The following is a 17,904-nucleotide window of genomic DNA, read 5'->3' as shown; positions in this document are numbered from 1 at the left end:
TGTGAGCGGATGTGCTTGTGGTCGCGGTTGAGGGTAGGTTGTCTGGGAGGAAGCTTTCCTCCTGTCTTGGTCGCCGTGTTGTCTCCTGGCATGGTCTTGACGGGGTTGTCATGTTATCCTCCTCCTCAACGGCATACATGTACACAAATTCTTCTGGTGGAGGGGGTGCACTTGGTGTTGGAAGGTGGTCGAAGGTCCCATTCATCACATCTATGCCACCCTCCTGCTCCGGCGTTGGGGATACAGGGGCATGAACACCGAGCAAATTATGTATCCCCGCTATGTCAGTCTCTATCTTCTCCATCCGTCGATCCATCTTCTCCATCCGTTGATCCATCTTCTGCATCCGTTGATCCATATTTAGCATGGTCTCTAAAAGCAGATCTATCTTTACCAGCACAGTAGAGTTCCCGGGGATATCCACACTTAACCGATTCAGCATGCGGTCTAACGAGCTGGTTCTTGTGCATGGCGTGCTGTGAACATCTGGGTGGATGGGTGCTATGGAGGATGAGATGGGGGTTCCATGGAGAGAAGCAGCAGCGTCGTCAAAGAAAGATGAAGGAGGTGACCTGTGGATTTCCGGGAGAGAAGCGGCAGCGTCGTCGAAGAGGGATGGAGAAAGTGACCCGTGGATTTTAGGGGCACCAGCGGCAGCGTCGTCGAAGAGCAGTGGCGAAGATGGGCTATGAATTTCCGGGAGAGCGGCGGCAGCGTCGTGGACGAGTAGTGGAGAAGTATGGCTGTAGATTTCCGGGAGAGCGGCGGCAGAGTCGTCGAAGCATAAACGAGGAAGTAGCCTGCAGGTTCGATGGGTTGGCTGCCATTTGTTTTGCGTTGAGTGTACATCACCGAATTTCTTCTTGACATAATAAGGCTTACGTGTAAAAATACACATCGACTAAACATCGAATATACATTCTTGTGTTTGTATTTCTTTCTACTCGCAGCAATGCCTGTTAAAAAGATTTCAAAGGATCTCAGCATGAGAATTAAGGAGATGTACACGAGCGGACACCGAATTGCAGATATCCAATGCTGGTTAGCTGCTTCTGGCCTCATTGTGCCATCAACCACCGTGTGCTATCATGCACACGGAAAAACCAAACAACACACGAGGACACCAACGGTAACTAACGCGTAAGTATATTTATATAACTATATAATACAGTATATCTATTATTGTTTATATTGCTGCATATTAATAAAACTATATATTGTGTAGATCTATCTCATTTTATAGTTATTTCGGTATATTTATATAACTACAGTATACTGTATAATACAGTATCTCTATTGTTTATATTGCTGCATATTAATAGAACTATATATTGTGTAGATCTATCTCATTTTATAGTTATTTCGGTATATTTATATAACTACAGTATACTGTATAATACAGTATATCCATTGTTTATATTGCTGCATAGTAATTGAACTATATATTGTGTAGATCTCTCATTTTATAGTTATTTTGGTATATTTATATAACTACAGTATATAATACTGTATATCTATTGTTTATATTGCTGCATATTAATAGAACTATATATTGTGTAGATCTATCTCATTTTATACTATTTTTACTGTAAATGATGTGCTGTACTTGTGGCCTACTGCACTGTAACTTACCGGATTGTTGTTTTTCTGTACATTGTAGGGAGACAACTCTTCTGGTCGACAAAATAAGTGAAGAGAATGATGAGATGAGTGCCTTAAGGGTCAAATACACTCTGCAGCAAAATCACAATCTCACTGTATCCGAGACCAGCATAAAGAAGATTAGACGCAGAATTGGATGGAAATATGGACGTGTGAGGTTAGTACTGGACAGTACAGGAGGTTAAAGTGTTGTTTAAGAAACTGTACTGTACCTATAAAATTATTCCTTGTCATTACAGAGCGTACCCTATGATAAGGGACATTAACAAGATCAAGAGAGTGGTCCAGGCCCAGGCATGGATCGACAGCGGGGAAACTTTCCAGGATTGCATCTCCACTGACGAGTCTACTGTTTCGCTGGAGAGATTTGCCACCTTTGCATTCCACAAAAAAGGTCGCATATCTATGAAGCCGTGTCCAAAACACCCAGTGAAGATGCATGTGTGGGGTGCCATCTCTAGGCGTGGACCAGGATGCATCGTCATCTTTGAAGGTACAGTAAAATGTATGTCACACGCTTTTGCCTTATGCACTGTACTGTACTAGTGTGCAGTTTTTTGAGCACTTTTCTTTTCTTGTTATAGGTGCATGAATAAAGCTTTCTTCCAAGAGAAAATTGTGCCTGAGATTGTGGAATACATCACAAGTGAGTTCCCGGATGGTCACCGTTTCTACCAGGACAACAATCCGAAGCACACTGCGTCAACAGCGCATATCCTTGAGTGCGGTATCAACTGGGTGAAGACGCCAGCGGAGTAAGTGCGGTAACCGTGTCTCATTTTTTCCCACTGTTTTTACTGTGTACTGTATCTCTTTAACTAATTGTCCTTTTTTTCCCCCTCCAATGACAGATCGCCAGACTTCAATCCTATCGAAATGGTCTGGCATCAGCTGAAGGACAATATCTGAAACCCTCCAAAAAGGATGAGTTGGCGCAAGGCATACTGAGTTTTTGGAACAATGTACTCACCGTGGAACGATGCAATAAATATATTGACCATATTGTGACTGTGTTGCCCATTGTGATCGTGCATAATGGGCAAGCATCAGGAAGGTAGTATAGTACTGTACTGTAGTATTGTAAGTACAGTATGATACAGGTAAGTATGGCACATATTTTTTTTCCCTGAGAGAGCAGCACCAGCCATCTGGTAACAAAGTATTTAACAGTAGTCACAGTATACAGTAGTTCCAGTATAGACTAGTTTGAAAGTACTAACTGCATACTGTTGTCCAATATGGAGTAGCTATACAGTACACAATGCCATAATACAGTATGCACCTAACTGCTCAATTTTTTTCTTTCCAGAGAGAGCAGCACCAGCCATCTGGTTACAAAGTATTTAACAGTAGTCACAGTATACAGTAGTTCCAGTATAGACTAGTTTGACAGTACTAACTGCATACTGTTGTCCAATATGAAGTACCTATACAGTACACAATGCCGTAATACAGTATGCACCTAACTGCTCAATTTTTTTCTTTCCAGAGAGAGCAGCACCAGACATCTGGTTACAAAGTATTTAACAGTAGTCACAGTATACAGTAGTTTCAGTATAGACTAGTTTGACAGTACTATACAGCACACAATGCCATAATACCGTATGAACATAACTGCACTAATTTTTTGTTTTCTTGTCTTTTCAGAAAAAAAGGATGGACTGGGGGAGAGGGGGGGTATCCTGTAAAGTTTGTGAACTGTTTGTACAGTTAAGTGTACAGTATCTAAACTGCAGTCATGATGTACACAAAACCTCTCCTCTCTCAATGAACTACTGTACTGTACACAGAATGAGGAAGAAGATAAAGACGGAAAAAATTATATTATTATACAGGCATACCCCGCTTGGGACTGGAGCATGTATGTAAAGCGAAAATGTACTTAAAGTGAAGCACTACCTTTTTTCCACTTTACAATGCATGTACTGTACTGCAAACATCATATACATGCATAACTGATGTAAATAATGCATTTGTAACCAAAATAAATACAGTAGGCTTTATTGAAATACAATCTTTAATGTCAGCTGATTTTTCTTATAAGTGCTGACAGAGGCAACATGGATGAATGGAAAATTATTTTAAAAATATGTAGGAAGGATGAAGGAGAGGGCATATCTTCTACTGTACAGTATTTTTAATTAAAGACCATGAAGGTGAGGTGCATTTATTTGACTGACTGATATATTTTTGGGACTTTGATTTGTGACTGGTGAAAACAATACTGTACAGTACAGTGTTTTACAATGCTGTGCTTCCTTAGGCCGCGCGTATAGTGCCCGCGACCGGCGACGTCACCCATCCCCGCTAGCGAAAGTTATATTTCGCTTTGTGGCGGAGTCGCAGGCTCAAGGGCATTTGATTTGTTCAGGGGCTGTCACATGGAGGTGACAGCCCTTGAAAAATAAAATATTCCCGGCTTCCAAAGTCCGCTCCGTCGCATTGCCGCTGTCGCGCTTACTATAAGCGCACACAGTGGTGGCAATGGGTTTGTTTTTGGGCGGCATCGCCGGCACTATACGCACGGCCTTACTCAGGTCCTTGATCAGCTTGGCTTACAAGCATGCACTCGCTCAGTCACACAATCTTTCACACACTCTCACTCAGTCACGCACGCACACACACTCAGTCATGCACACACACTCAGTCACGCACACACAGTCATGCACGCACACACCCTAAGTCACGCACACACTCAGTCACACACACACTCAGACACACACACACACACAGACAGACACACACACACAGACAGACACACACAGACAGACACACACACTCAGACACACACAAACACACACTCAGACACACAACACACACACACACACACACACACACACACACACACACACACACACACACACACACACACACACACACACACACACACACACACACACACACACACACACACACACACACACACACTCAGACACACACACACACACACACACTCAGACACACACAAGCACAGAATGCAGTAGAAGAGCACCTCCTCATCCCCCATAGCCCGTAACTCACATGCAAAGTTCCGTTCTACAGCAGCAGCAGGCTAGAGGGAGGGAGGAGGGATGGAGGAGGGAGAAGGGAGGGAGGAGGGAGGGAGGGGGGAGGGGGAGGAGGAGGAGAGCGGAGAGAGAAGAGCCAGGAGCTGCAGTGCGGGCGGAATCACTGCTATAGCTGCTGATTGATGGCGGGCCCGATCTCCCCGTTCCCCCTGCCATCTGGCCCCGTTCCCCCTTACCTCTTACCTGCACTCCTGCTCAGTTAGGGACCACAATGAAGGAGGTTGCAGGATTGATGAGAGGTGCGCACGCACACCGCCCCTTGGTGTACGTACACATGGGTATGGTACAACTAAAAATAAATGTATGTAAAGCGGGTGTACGTAAAACGGGGTATGCCTGTATATATATTATTATATATTATATATTATTAATTAATATTATTATCAATGTGCATTATTCATGATTATCCACCGGCCCTCAATTTTCATCTGACAGAAGAACTGAATAAAGACTGCATTTTGTATTATTCATGATTATTTGTATATTTGTATTTTTTGTACCTGATAAAATAAAATAAATATTTCTTTACATTTATGATAATCATAATCATTGACAACCCCCCCCCCCCCCACACACCTACACCAAAAAGTGGTAATTTACTGCATCAACAACATGAATCAGATAATGGTTTTTTTAAATCTCAATTTCACAGTGCTGTGCAAATCAGATTTACATATCAAATTCGAGAAGGGATTATTAAAAGCGTTACCATAAACAAAGCCTCAAAGGGTTGGAGGGGTGGATGGGTGAGTCATGCGCAGTAATCATCAGCTAGCTCCCTTCCCAAAGAGGATTACAGAGAGGTGACTCAAAGCCAACAATAGGAAAATTAGGCACGCAGGCGCAGAGAGGTGATGCTCGGCTAGGGACGGATAATTAAAAACACAATGGCAAGCTTTAGAAACGGAATGGCTCTGGAGAGGTGTCTGTCAATAAGAGGTTCAAATCCTTGCTTGAGCGAGCCTTGTGTGTGCGTGGGGGAGGGGGGTACAGGGTACAGCTGCATGAAGGATTAGCTGTACTGCAGTTCAAAGAACTTGCATATTTTCAAAAGGCAGGTCATCTTTATAATTTGATCCCTACACCCCCAAATACAGTACATAAAAAGCCCACAAATCAACTATGTACAGTCAAACACACAGTGTCGCAGTCAAAAGCTACAGCACAGATTGAATATCGTAATATCAAGATGGATTAGGCAGGCTTGTGGAAAAAATAAAAATTAAAAATGAGGAGAAAAAAAAAATATATATTTTTTGGGGGCTCTTACTCTTGAACATCTCAAGCAAGCAGTGGTGAACTTACAGACGCATGTGCAGTAATCATAAGCTATCAAGCAGGAATGTGATTGAAACCAGAAAGACACATTCAAAGGAATGGTGTGGGAGAGGTGTACTGTACTGTAGATAAGATAAGAAGTTGAAATACTGCAGTGCAATAAATTATCCTGTGTGTGTGCGGGGGCGAGTGAGGGGAGAGCGCTGTATACTGTATGCCGAAATGTGATACTGTTACAGTACTGTACACGCCTATGCGTTTCAACAATTTTCAAATGAGACATACAGCACTGCAAATGCATGTATAAATATGCAAATTTACAATTACTGCGCGCGCACACGCAGACTGTGTACTGACATAGGTTGAACTGCTAAAGTATTAGACTTCAAAGACAACAGCTCGAGAACGCCCCCCTGAGTTTTTAGACGGTATTGCAGTATTGCAAACAGCGCTAATAAAATGCTAATATTAAGAGCGCTAAAATACCGCAATACACTCCGGACAAAAAAAAATGCATCTGCCCGCGGTTATCAGAGTTGCGCCACTAAGGACGCACAAGGGTAAAGGCGGCCGCCACTGTACCTGCTTAATTGATGATGAAATAACGAAGGAATAGCCCACACCTGTCCATGAAACAGCTTTTGTGTCAATTGTCCAATTACTTTTGGTCCCTTGAAAAAGAGGGGGCAACATATTAAAGAGATGTAATTCCTAAACCCATCCTCCAATTTGGAAGTGAATACCCTCAAATTAAAGCTGATAGACAGCACTTTAAGCTCATATTCATTATTTAACTGTAACTTGAATTTATTTTGGTACACAGCCAAAATAATAAAACTTGAATCAGTGTCCAATTATTTCCGGACCTAACTGTATATGCAATAAACATAGAATAAAGTGCTATAATCACCATCTAAGGGATGCTATAATTAATCTAGAATATAAATAGCCCCAAGGATATAATATAGTACACTGAAAACTTTCTAGAAATAGACAATTAAACAATTGTAAAAACACAAGATAAATAATATAAAATATAATATTAAAATGCATTAAAATATAAATATATAGTAAAGATACATATGCATATAAATAACCTAATCTATATTAAAAAAGCATTAAAGTCAAAATCAGCATTCAATCCCTTTGGTTGCAAGGTTTTTAGTTCAAAAATCCAAAATGATTTTCATTGTGATAGCTGTTGTGTCCTATACCCACCTCTCCAATGTGTTGATACTTGTTCTATCCCAACATATCTTAAGCCCTCAGAGTTGGAGTTCTGATATTTTTTAAAATGTAGGGGAACACTATGATTTTCTATCCCTAGATTTATATTTCTTAAGTGTTCAAGAATCCTTGTACGGAGGGGGCGTGTAGTTCTCCCTATATATTGTAATCCACATGGACATGTTAACATGTATATTACATGTGTACTTCTAAAATTTATAAATTATTTAATTTTAAAAGATTATTCAATATTTAACTGTAACTTGAATTTATTTTGGTTCACAGCCGAAATAACAAAACTTTTATCAGTGTCCAATTATTTCCGGACCTATCTATCTATCTTTCTATCTATCTATATCTATATACTAGCTGATATACCCGGCGATGCCCGGGATTGCAGGGGCGGGGCCGTGAAGGGCGGGGGGCATAAAAGGCAGGGAAGGGCGGGGGGGCGTGAAAGGCAGGGAGGGGCAGGGGGCGGTGAAAGGCAGGGAGGGGTGGGGGGCGTGAAAGGCAGGGAGGGGGGGCATGAAAGTCAGGGAGGTGGGGCGTGAAAGTCAGGGAGGGGGGGCGTGAAAGTCATGGAGGGGGGGCGTGAAAGTCATGGAGGGGGGGCGTGAAAGTCAGGGAGGGAAGGGCTGAAAGTCAGGGAGGGGGGGCCTGAAAGTCAGGGAGGGCGTGAAAGGCGGTGGGGCTTGAAGGCAGGGGCGTGAAAGGCAGGGGGGGCGTGAAAGGCAGGGGGGGCATGAAAGGCAGAGGGGGGCGTGAAAGGCAGGGGGGGCATGAAAGGCAGAGGGGGGCGTGAAAGGCAGGGGGGGCGTGAAAGGCAGGGGGGACGTGAAAGGCAGGGGGGCATGAAAGGCAGGGGGCGCGTGAAAGGCAGGGGGGCGTGAAAGGCAGGGGGGGTGTGAAAGGCAGGGGGGTGTGAAAGGCAGGGGGGGGGTGAAAGGCAGGGGGGGCGTGAAAGGCAGGGGGTGCGTGAAAGGCAGGGTGTGTGTGAAAAGCAGGGGGTGTGTGAAAGGCAGGGGTGTGTGAAAGGCAGGGGAGGGCGTGAAAGGTAGGGGGGCGTGAAAGGCAGGGAGTGGGCATTGCGTGAAAGGCAGGATGGGGGGGTTGCGTGAAAGGCAGGGAGGGGGCATTGCGTGAAAGGCAGGGAGGGGGGGCATTGCGTGAAAGGCAGGGAGGGGGGGGTTGCGTGAAAGGCAGGGAGGGGGGGTTGCATGAAAGGCAAGGAGGGGGGGTTGTGTGAAAGGCAGGGAGGGGGGGTTGCGTGAAAGGCAGGGAGGGGGGGTTGCGTGAAAGGCAGGGAGGGTGGGGGGTTGCGTGAAAGGCAGGGAGGGTGGGGGGTTGCATGAGAGGCAGGGAAGGGGGGTGGGTTGCGTAAAAGGCAGGGAGGGGGGGTTGCGTGAAAGCCTGGGAGGTGGTGTTGCGTGAAAGGAAGGGAGGGGGGGTTGCGTGAAAGGCAGGGAGGGGGGGTTGCGTGAAAGGCAGGGAGGGGGGGTTGCGTGAAAGGCAGGGGAGTTGCGTGAAAGGCAGGGAGGGGGGGGTTGCGTGAAAGGCAGGGGGGGTTACGTGAAAGGCAGGGAGAGGGGGGTTGCGTGAAAGGCAGGGAGGGGGGGTTGCGCAAAAGGCAGGGAGGTGGGGTTGCGTGAAAGGCAGGGAGGGGGGGTTGCGTGAAAGGCAGGGAGGGGGGGTTGCGTGAAAGGCAGGGGGGGTGGCGTGAAAGGCAGGGAGGGGTGGGGGGTTGCGTGAAAGGCAGGGAGGGAAGGGGTTGCGTGAAAGGCAGGAAGGGGGGGGGGTTGTGTGAAAGGCGGGGAGGGGGGGTTGCGTGAAAGGCAGGGAGGAGGAGGTTGCGTGAAAGGCAGAGAGGGGGGGTTGCGTGAAAGGGAGGGTGGTTGTATGAAAGGGAGGGGGGGTTGCGTGAAGGGGAGGGGGGGTTGCGTGAAAGGCAGGGAGGGGGGGTTGCATGAAAGGGAGGGGGTTGCGTGAAAGGGAGGGGGGTTGCGTGAAAGGGAGGGGGGTTGCGTGAAAGGCACGGAGGGGGGGTTGCGTGAAAGGCAGGGAGGGGGGGTTGCGTGAAAAGCAGGGAGGGGGGGTTGCGTGAAAGGCAGGAGGGGGGGTTGTGTGAAAGGCAAGAGGGGGGGTTGCGTGAAAGGCAGGGAGTGGGGGTTGCATGAAAGTGTCATGGGAGAGGGGGTTTGGTCCGGAATTAAAGGGGTTACACCCCATTTGGCCACCCCCTGCTCTCACTTGGGAAGCAAGGGGTTAACTGGACTGCGGTCCAGTAATGTGTTTGTTCCCTTCTTCAGTACCAAAATGTGTAGTCCCCTGTAAAAAATGTATTGTTCCCATTCCAGTGTCTGCACCAACACATACACTGGGATTGATGCGGGAGGGAAGGGGTTAATAGTTAAGGAGTGATTATAGCCCTTTGTTCCGCTTTCCCGCCTTTTCAGGCTCCATTTTGCAGCTCTCCATAGGTCGCCATTGCAGCCCAATACAATCCTATGGCGAATCTGGCGATTTGGGCCCGTTTTGGTAGAAGACCTGCAGGTGGCGCCCGAGAGGAGGAGCGGCGGTTCCCCATTGTAAGTCAATGGAGCCATTCATTTCAATGGGGATTCCTCGACGCCGACCTCCAGGAACGGGTTGGCAGCCATCCAAACCGCAGACCGCAGAAGCGGAAACATTGTCTAAAAAAGAGCTTTGATCACTCTCCGGTCAAGTTCAACTACAATTGGCATGGGAACCTTAGGTTCTAAGGTACCCAGAAATAAAATTATTTTTGCCCCTAGATCCTAGGAATCCCCACACTCGACCACCACCGGGTCCGAGAATGAAGGACCCCCGTAAAGGGTCACGCTCGTCACGAGGGTCGCGCCATTGACTCTAATGGCGGAGGGAAGAGCCGCGCGTAAAAACGGCTAAGTCAGAAAGTGTAAAATGTGTAAGCCCATATCTCCGGTTCTGTGAGGACCAGAGGGCTGGGATTTGGGTCGCATGTAGTCACTGTTCCGGCATGACTGCATGGCCATTTCCAGCCCTCTCCGATCAACCAGAGTATGGGCAAATGTGAAAAATTGTGGTTTTCCTATAGACTTCAATGGCGGAGTTGCTCCATTGAAAGCCTATAGCAGCGGAGCCCATTGACGAAAACGGCGGAGTTGCTCCATGGAAAGCCTATAGCGGCGGAGCCCGTTGATTTCAATGGGAGAGTGAAAAGCAGAGATTTCCTTTAGCTATGGCGGAGAATCCTGCATTAAAGTTAATAGGGGATTTAAACTTTTTTTTTGTATCTCCGGTTCTGGGGGTCGTGGTAGGCTGAAACTTGGCCACTATTGCAAAGGTCTTCCGGCATGAGGACCTGGCAAATTTCAGCCAGCTCAGACCCACAGAACGGATTATTTTAATATGTGAAGATATTAAAGAATGAATTGTATTTTGGGTCTGGTATAAAAACGCAGAGCCCATATGGTATGTTAATGCTCAGGGGGGAGACAAGTGGTCGACAATAAACCCCTGATCAAAGGCTCCCCCACCCTGCTTGTGTATGCTATCACAAAAGAAAGCAGGACGTGGGTACTTTATGATAAGTGTTGTGTTTCACACCTTGGGACAAAGGCTTTCCTGTCCAAACCAGACTTTAAGACGCCAGTCTTGTGGGAGGGGGGCTAGGGAAATAAGCCCCTGATTAGAATAATATCCGCTCAGTGGGCAGGTATGACTGTGCCCCTCAGGTGAGGTGTCAAGGAGGAATTGGGTGCAGATAATTGTTCTCCAATGACCTGCACTCAAGGCCAGAGTATAGGAGTGGAACTCCATATAAACGAGTGTAAGCTCTATACTCAGAGTCTTCGTGTCTTTTCGTGATGTCTTCATCTGAACATGTATTGCTGAATGAAGTAGCAATCCTGTATCCTGTATCCTGATTGCTTCATTGTCCAACCCTTAAGTAAGTGCTAATTCTTGTCTGTTATTTGTATATCTTGTGTGTTCACCTTCTTTAAGGACTATATTTATTATATCTAAATCATGTTCAATTCAACCCAGATATTTTGGTGTGTTTTATAAACCTATCACTAGCTACCGTGACAGCTTATATAAACTGGTGGCAGCGGCGGGATTGAATTGAACCTGTATTACAGTTTACTGCGGGACTCTGTAATACAGTTGGAACTCGGGTGAATTGCGAGTTCCTAAGGCTAAAGATATTGGACACACAGTGTACAACATATAACACAAGATATGGCACCACCTCACTGTTCCCCTACTTGTGAGAAGCATTGCCTCCAGAACCCAAGGGCCGGCCATCCATGTGACTGGAGCCGGCCACCGAGACCGGAGGAATGTATCAAGTCTGAGAAGGAACCTGCAGCTGGTAGAGCTGAGAGAAAGGCAGCGATCAGTGAGCACGAAGCCCGGCAGGCTGAGCTACGATCCACAGCTGCAGCTGCTGTAACCACCAAACCGCCCGGAGAGCAGGGAATGGACCCAGCTCCGGGATGGCAGTGACTTGCGGAGGGAGCAGGTGATCGCGGAGACCACGGGAGTCTTGCAGCAGGAGAGGTATCGGCCGTTGCGGCGGCCAGTCCATTTTCCCTGGAAGAGCTATCACAAATGTCTGCATGGGGAGAGACGTGGTCCCAGGCGGAGCGCAACGAGCTCCAGAAGCTGGCTACGTCCCGACCCGCTTACCCCCTCCCTGAGCACAGCGCTCGAGCAACTCCGCTCTGGACTCAGCAGCCTCTTGCGGGAGGAAGTCCCCCGGCGGTGGAGAAGCTCCGGAACGAGCCCAGCACTCCAACAACTCCATCTTGGACCTTGCAGCCTCTTGCAGGAGGTGATCCACCGGCGGCGGAGAAGTGCCGGCAGAAGCGGCGGTGTTACCACTGTAACCAAGCAGGCCACATCAAAGTCCGATGCCCGGGCTGTGCGTGGTCGGGCGAAGAAGACCCTCAAGGCCAGCTCTCACGAGCTGTGGAAAAGGTTACCCATTTAGCGGCATCCTCCGATGGCTCCCACCCAGCCGGGGCGACAACCCTTCGCGGGACATCCCCTGGAGAACCTGGCCGGTCTGCATCGGCAACAGCGGCGGAGAGCGGCGGCCATCCATCTGATCTCGGCGGAGAAAAGCGGAGCGGCGGCAGGAGCAGATCTTTTCCGGCCATCAGCAGCGGTGCTCGGCAAGCGGTCGGCTTGCTACAGCAAGGTGCTGTGATACCCCTGGCACGACCTGATATGGTCCGGCCGAGTGGAAATGCTCCCAGGACGCGGGATGCAGGCGGCGGCGGAGAAGCCGCGATTCCGGCATGATGCCGGAGCCGATTTTCTTTTGGGAGAGGGTCGGGGTGTGCGGGAGATGGGTGTTTTACATTGTTTGGCGGAGTCGACGATCCTCAGCGATGATCGGAGCCCCACGATCTACATCGGCGACCCTGTGCCGAAGCCGGGTGCTGTTGCGGCAGTCACCCGAAGCTCGCCCGTAGCGGCGGCGGAAGAGCCGCGATTCTGGCAAAGTGCCGGAGCGCTTTCTGAGTGGGGGGAGGGACAGGGGTTGCGGGAGGAGGGTGGTTCACCTTTTTTGACTGGAGCCGAGTTTCTCCACGAGGACCTGGGACCCATGTCCTGCACCGTTTTCCCTGTGCCAAACCCTGGGAGCTCTTGCGGCAGTTGCCCGTTGCTTCCCGGCCAAGATGACGCCGGCGGCCACTCCAGTCCCCCTGCAATCGGGACCTACGAAGGCGGCGGCCTCTGTGGGGACCAGCGAGGTAAGCCAGACCCAGTCGCAGACTGACCCTGACTTATTTTTTCCCACGACTGTACCCTGTTGTTCCCTTGTAGGAGTGACCGGTTGGTGGCAGGAGATAGGGTTACCAGGGGAGGTGAAGGAAGGGCACCTTGTAGGGCAGCTAGGCTTTCCCATTGCCCTGGTGGAGCATCAAGTGGGCTCTCAGTTAAGAGCCCCACTGTTGCAGCCTTGCTATAGGCTGGAGGTATTAGGGGTTGTGGCAAAGTTAGACCACCCCAGGGTTACCTACCAGCTAAGAGCTAAGGTGGGTGCATCCGCACCAACAACCCTGAGCTCGTCTCCGGTAATGGGGGCACCGCTTCAGGGAGGGGCTAGCCCTGTTAGAACCCAGCTCTGGGTAGGATTGCCTGGGAGAGGGGTGGGTGGGCCAGTGGGAACCGGGGAGGAAAGGCAGCAAGTGAGCCAGCTAGATTTCCCCATTAACTGGCAGAGCATCAGGGGGTCTCTCGGTTTAGAGCCCCACTGTTGTCGCCTGGCTATGGGCTGGAGGTATCAGGGGCAGTGGCAAAGTTAGACCACCCCCAGGATACCTGCCAGCCAGGAGCCAAGGCAGGTGCTTCTGCACCAGTGCCCCTGGGCGCTTCTCCGGTAATGGGGAGGCAGTATCAGGGAGATGGCCTCACTCAGGTGTCCTTAGTCTCCAGGTTAGGACTAGCTAGGAAGAAGCGGAGTGAGGGAAGGCTGCAGGTAGGTAGCCAGCACAAGGTCTCAGAAGGAGCGAAGGGCTAGTGGTAGCCGGGGAGGAAAAGCAGCAGGTATGGCAGCTTGTGTTCCCCATTACCCTGGCAGAGCCTCAGGGGGTCTCTCAGATCAGCAACCCCCTGTTGCAGCATGGCCATGGGCTGGAGGTATCATGAGCAGTGGCAAGCTGGTGTCACCCCAGGGATACCTGCCAGCCAAGAGCTAAGGCGGTTGCATCTGGAGAGATGCCCCTGAGCTCATCCCTGGTAAGGGGGAGACAACGTCAGGGAGGTAGGTGCACTCTGGTGGTCCCTGTGTCTGGGTTAGGATTGCCTAGGGGGGAGCGGAGTGAAGGTGGGCTGCAGGGAGGTAAGTAGCAGGAGTCATCAGCAGTGGCTGAGGTGCTGGGCCTAGGGGAGGCTAGGCAGGGAGACACTGTGGAGCAGGGGGAGATAGGAGGTCAGTGGGGTGTCAAGCAGCTGGTAGAAGCTAGGGATGGGCTAGGAAGGCAGGAGGTCCCTAGTTTTGACTTGCCAGGAGACACCCCCATGACAGAGTCCCCAGGGTTCCCAGAGGTAGGGCTGTGGGGAGGTAGGCAGCCAGGAACAGTAGCCAGAGCTAGGTGGGTACAGCAGAGGGTTCTGTCCCCAGGACAGCCAAGGGTAGCTACAGGGAGGAAGGGCAGCACAGTGGAGGGGAGAGGAGTGATGCTGGCCCTAGCAGCAGTGGTGGTAGCAGGTGCTTATCTCCTGGCCTTCAGTATTGAGAGGGCAGGAACAAAGCATCTGGGTACCAGGAACCCCAGTACAGGGTTCTGGGGGATTGCCTTGTCCCAGGAGGCACAGGAGAGGGTAGGAGTCAGCATCCCAGGTGGTTTCTGGAATCCAGAAGTGATGCCACTCGGGGTGGGGACTGCCATAGAGCCAGGGAGGAGAGGCACGGCTATAGCGGAGCAGCTACAGGTTGGCACAGGGCCAGGACAGGTAGGGCCCCTACAGGATAGTGACATAGCTCTTTCCCAGACTTGTTTGACGGAGAAGCGACGGTCTGTGCTTGTTAGCTGGTCTCTCGCTGGTACAGAGACATGCCAGTCTCTGGGCAACATGCAGCCTGGTCTGCAGAGGTGCCCCTTCACGGTGGTCCTGGTTCACCAGGTCCTGGGTGGTGGGCAGATGGGGGCAAAGGAGAATACCCGGCGGCCACGTTGGAGCCCTACTCAGCAGGATCTGGACTTCACAATCCAATGTGGCCAGGACAGTGTACTGGACTATGCCGGAGGACAATTTTGCCAGGCCAACCCCTCAGGACTTATCAAGTGCTTCAAGGATGCCAGTAGTGTCCCAGTGCCAGGGTGGGCAGCTGGGTCACAAGGCACCCCTTGAGCAGGGGAGGTGTCATGGGAGAGGGGGTTTGGCCCGGGATCAAAGGGGTTACACCCCATTTGGCCACCCACTGCTCTCACTTGGGAAGCAAGGGGTTAACTGGACTGCGGTCCAGTAATGTGTTTGTTCTCTGCTTCAGTACCCAAATGTGTAGTCCCCTGTAAAAAATGTATTGTTCCCATTCCAGTGTCTGCACCAACACATACACTGGGATTGATGCGGGAGGGAATAGGTTAATAGTTAAGGAGTGATTTTAGCCCTTTGTTCCACTTTCCCGCCTTTTCAGGCTCCATTTTGCTGCTCTCCGTAGGTCGCCATTGAAGCCCAATGCAATCCTATGGCGAATCCGGCGATTTGGGCCCATTTCAGTAGAAGACCTGCAGGTGGCGCCTGAGAGGAGGAGCGGCGGTTCCCCATTGTAAGTCAATGGAGCCATTCATTTCAATGGGGATTCCTTGACGCCGACCTCCAGGAACGGGTTGGCAGCCATCTTAGGTGAAGGAATAGGAGCCACAGTTCCTATGCAATGCTCACAGGAAACACACATGTGGTACAAACAATGAAAGAAATCCAAATCACACAGCTTGATATAATTATATCCTTGACACTAGCAACCCTTGATGCCACTCTTTGTGGACACCCACTAACCTCTATATATAAGGGTATAATCTGTATGGGTGTCACAGGCAATGTTTGCAGTGCAAAAAGGAAAAAAGGAGGAAACTCACACGTCTCTTGAGATCCAAATCCAGATGCTGTGGGGCGTGCTCCTACCGAGTTGGTATTCAATGTAGAAGTTTCTTGAATGGCGGTGCAGCTGCCTTTCGAAAAAAATTTGTGGGACCGAAATTGCAAATTTCTGGGTACAAAACGTTTATTGGCACATAAAAACAGCAACAAAACAGACTCTGACGCGTTTCAGCCGCCAAGGGCCTTTGTCAAAGATGGCAGCCATCTAAACCGCAGACCGCAGAAGCGGAAACATTGTCTAAAAAAGAGCTTTAATCACTCCCCGGTCAAGTTCAACTACAATTGGCGTGGGAACCATAGGTTCTAGGGCACCAAGAAATAAAATTATTTTTGCCCCTAGACACTAGGAACCCCCACACTCGACCACCACTGGGTCCGAGAATGAAGGACCCCCATAAAGGGGCGCGAGGGTCGCGCCATTGACTCTAATGGCGGAGGGAAGAGCCGCGCGTAAAAACGGCTAAGTCCGAAAGCCCAAGACTTCAAAGGCGGAGTTGCTCCATTGAAAGCCTATAGCGGCGGAGCCCGTTGATTTCAATGGGAGAGTGAAAAGCAGAGATTTCCTTTAGCTATGGCGGAGAATCCTGCATTAAAGTTAATAGGGGATTTAAACTTGTTTTTCGTATCTCCGGTTCTGGGGGTCGTGGAAGGCTGAAACTTGGCCACTATTGCAAAGGTCTTCCGGCATGAGGACCTGACAAATTTCAGCCCACTCAGACCCACAGAACAGATTATTTTAATATGTGAAGGTATTAAAGAATGAATTGTATTTTGGGTCTGGTATAAAAACGCAGAGCCCATATGGTATGTTAATGCTCAAGGGGGAGACAAGTGGTCGACAATAAACCCCTGATCAAAGGCTCCCCCACCCTGCTTGTGTATGCTATCACAAAAGAAAGCAGGACGTGGGTACTTTATGATAAGTGTTGTGTTTCACACCTTGGGACAAAGGCTTTCCTGTCAAAACCAGACTTTAAGACGCCAGTCTTGTGGGAGGGGGGCTAGGGAAATAAGCCCCTGATTAGAATAATATCCACCCAGTGGGCAGGTATGACTGTGCCCCTCAGGTGAGGTGGCAAGGAAGGATTGGGTGCAGATAATTGTTCTCCAATGACCTGCACTGAATGCCAGAGTATAGGAGTAGAACTCCATATAAACGAGTGTAAGCTCTATACTCAGAGTCTTCGTGTCTTTTCGTGATGTCTTCATCTGAACCTGTATTGCTGAATGAAGTAGCAATCCTGAATCCTGTATCCTGATTGCTTCATTGTTCAAACCTTAAGTAAGTGCTAATTCTTGTCTGTTATTTGTATATCTTGTGTGTTCACCTTCTTTAAGGAATAAACTATATTTATTATATCTAAGTCGTGTTCAATTCAACCCAGATATTTTGGTGTGTTTTATAAACCTATCACTAGCTAACGTGACAGAAAGGCAGGGAGGGGGGTTGCGTGAAAGGCAGGGAGGGGGGGGTTGCGTGAAAGGCAGGGAGGGGGGCGGGTTGCGTGAAAGGCAGGGAGGTTTTTTTTTGAGAAAGACAAGAAGGGGGGGATGGATGAAAGGCAGGGAGGGGGTGGTTGCGTGAAAGGCAGGGAGGGGGGGTTGCGTGAAAGGCAAGAAGGGGGGGGGTTGCGTGAAAGGCAGGGAGGGTGGGGTTGCGTGAAAGGCAGGGAGGGGGGGTTGCGTGAAAGGCAGGGAGGGGGGGTTGCGTGAAAGGCAGGGAGGGGAGTTTGCGTGAAAGGCAGGGAGGGGGGTGGTGGCGTGAAAGGCAGGGGGGGGTTGGGTGAAAGGCAGGGAGGGGGGGGTTGCGTGAAAGCCAGGGAGGGGGGGTGTGTGAAAGCCAGGGAGGGGGGGGTTGCGTGAAAGGCAGGGAGGGGGGGTGGTTGCATGAAAGGCAGGGAGGGGGGGTTGCGTGAAAGGCAAGAAGGGGGGGTTGCGTGAAAGGCAGGGAGGGGGGGTTTGAGTGAAAGGCAGGGAGGGGGGGTTGCATGAAAGGCAGGGAGGGGGGGTTGCGTAAAAGGCAGGGAGGGGGGGTTGCGTGAAAGGC

General features: G+C 49.7%; 1 long non-coding RNA gene across 1 annotated transcript in view; it reads right to left on the bottom strand.

Moving 5' to 3' along the window:
* The window catches only part of LOC142467002 (uncharacterized), a 65,570-nt gene that overhangs the window by 42,164 nt on the left and 5,502 nt on the right, over positions 1 to 17,904 (bottom strand). Inside the window, exon 2 of the long non-coding RNA XR_012788303.1 lies at positions 6,591 to 6,679. This is a non-coding gene — a long non-coding RNA (uncharacterized LOC142467002). The remainder of the gene's footprint in view (positions 1 to 6,590; positions 6,680 to 17,904) is intronic.

This window comes from Ascaphus truei, chromosome 15 (assembly GCF_040206685.1).
Source record: "Ascaphus truei isolate aAscTru1 chromosome 15, aAscTru1.hap1, whole genome shotgun sequence".
NCBI classification, from domain to species: Eukaryota; Metazoa; Chordata; class Amphibia; order Anura; family Ascaphidae; genus Ascaphus; species Ascaphus truei.
Note: the sequence above shows the minus strand (reverse complement) of the source record. Positions and strands in the feature narration are given on the sequence as shown.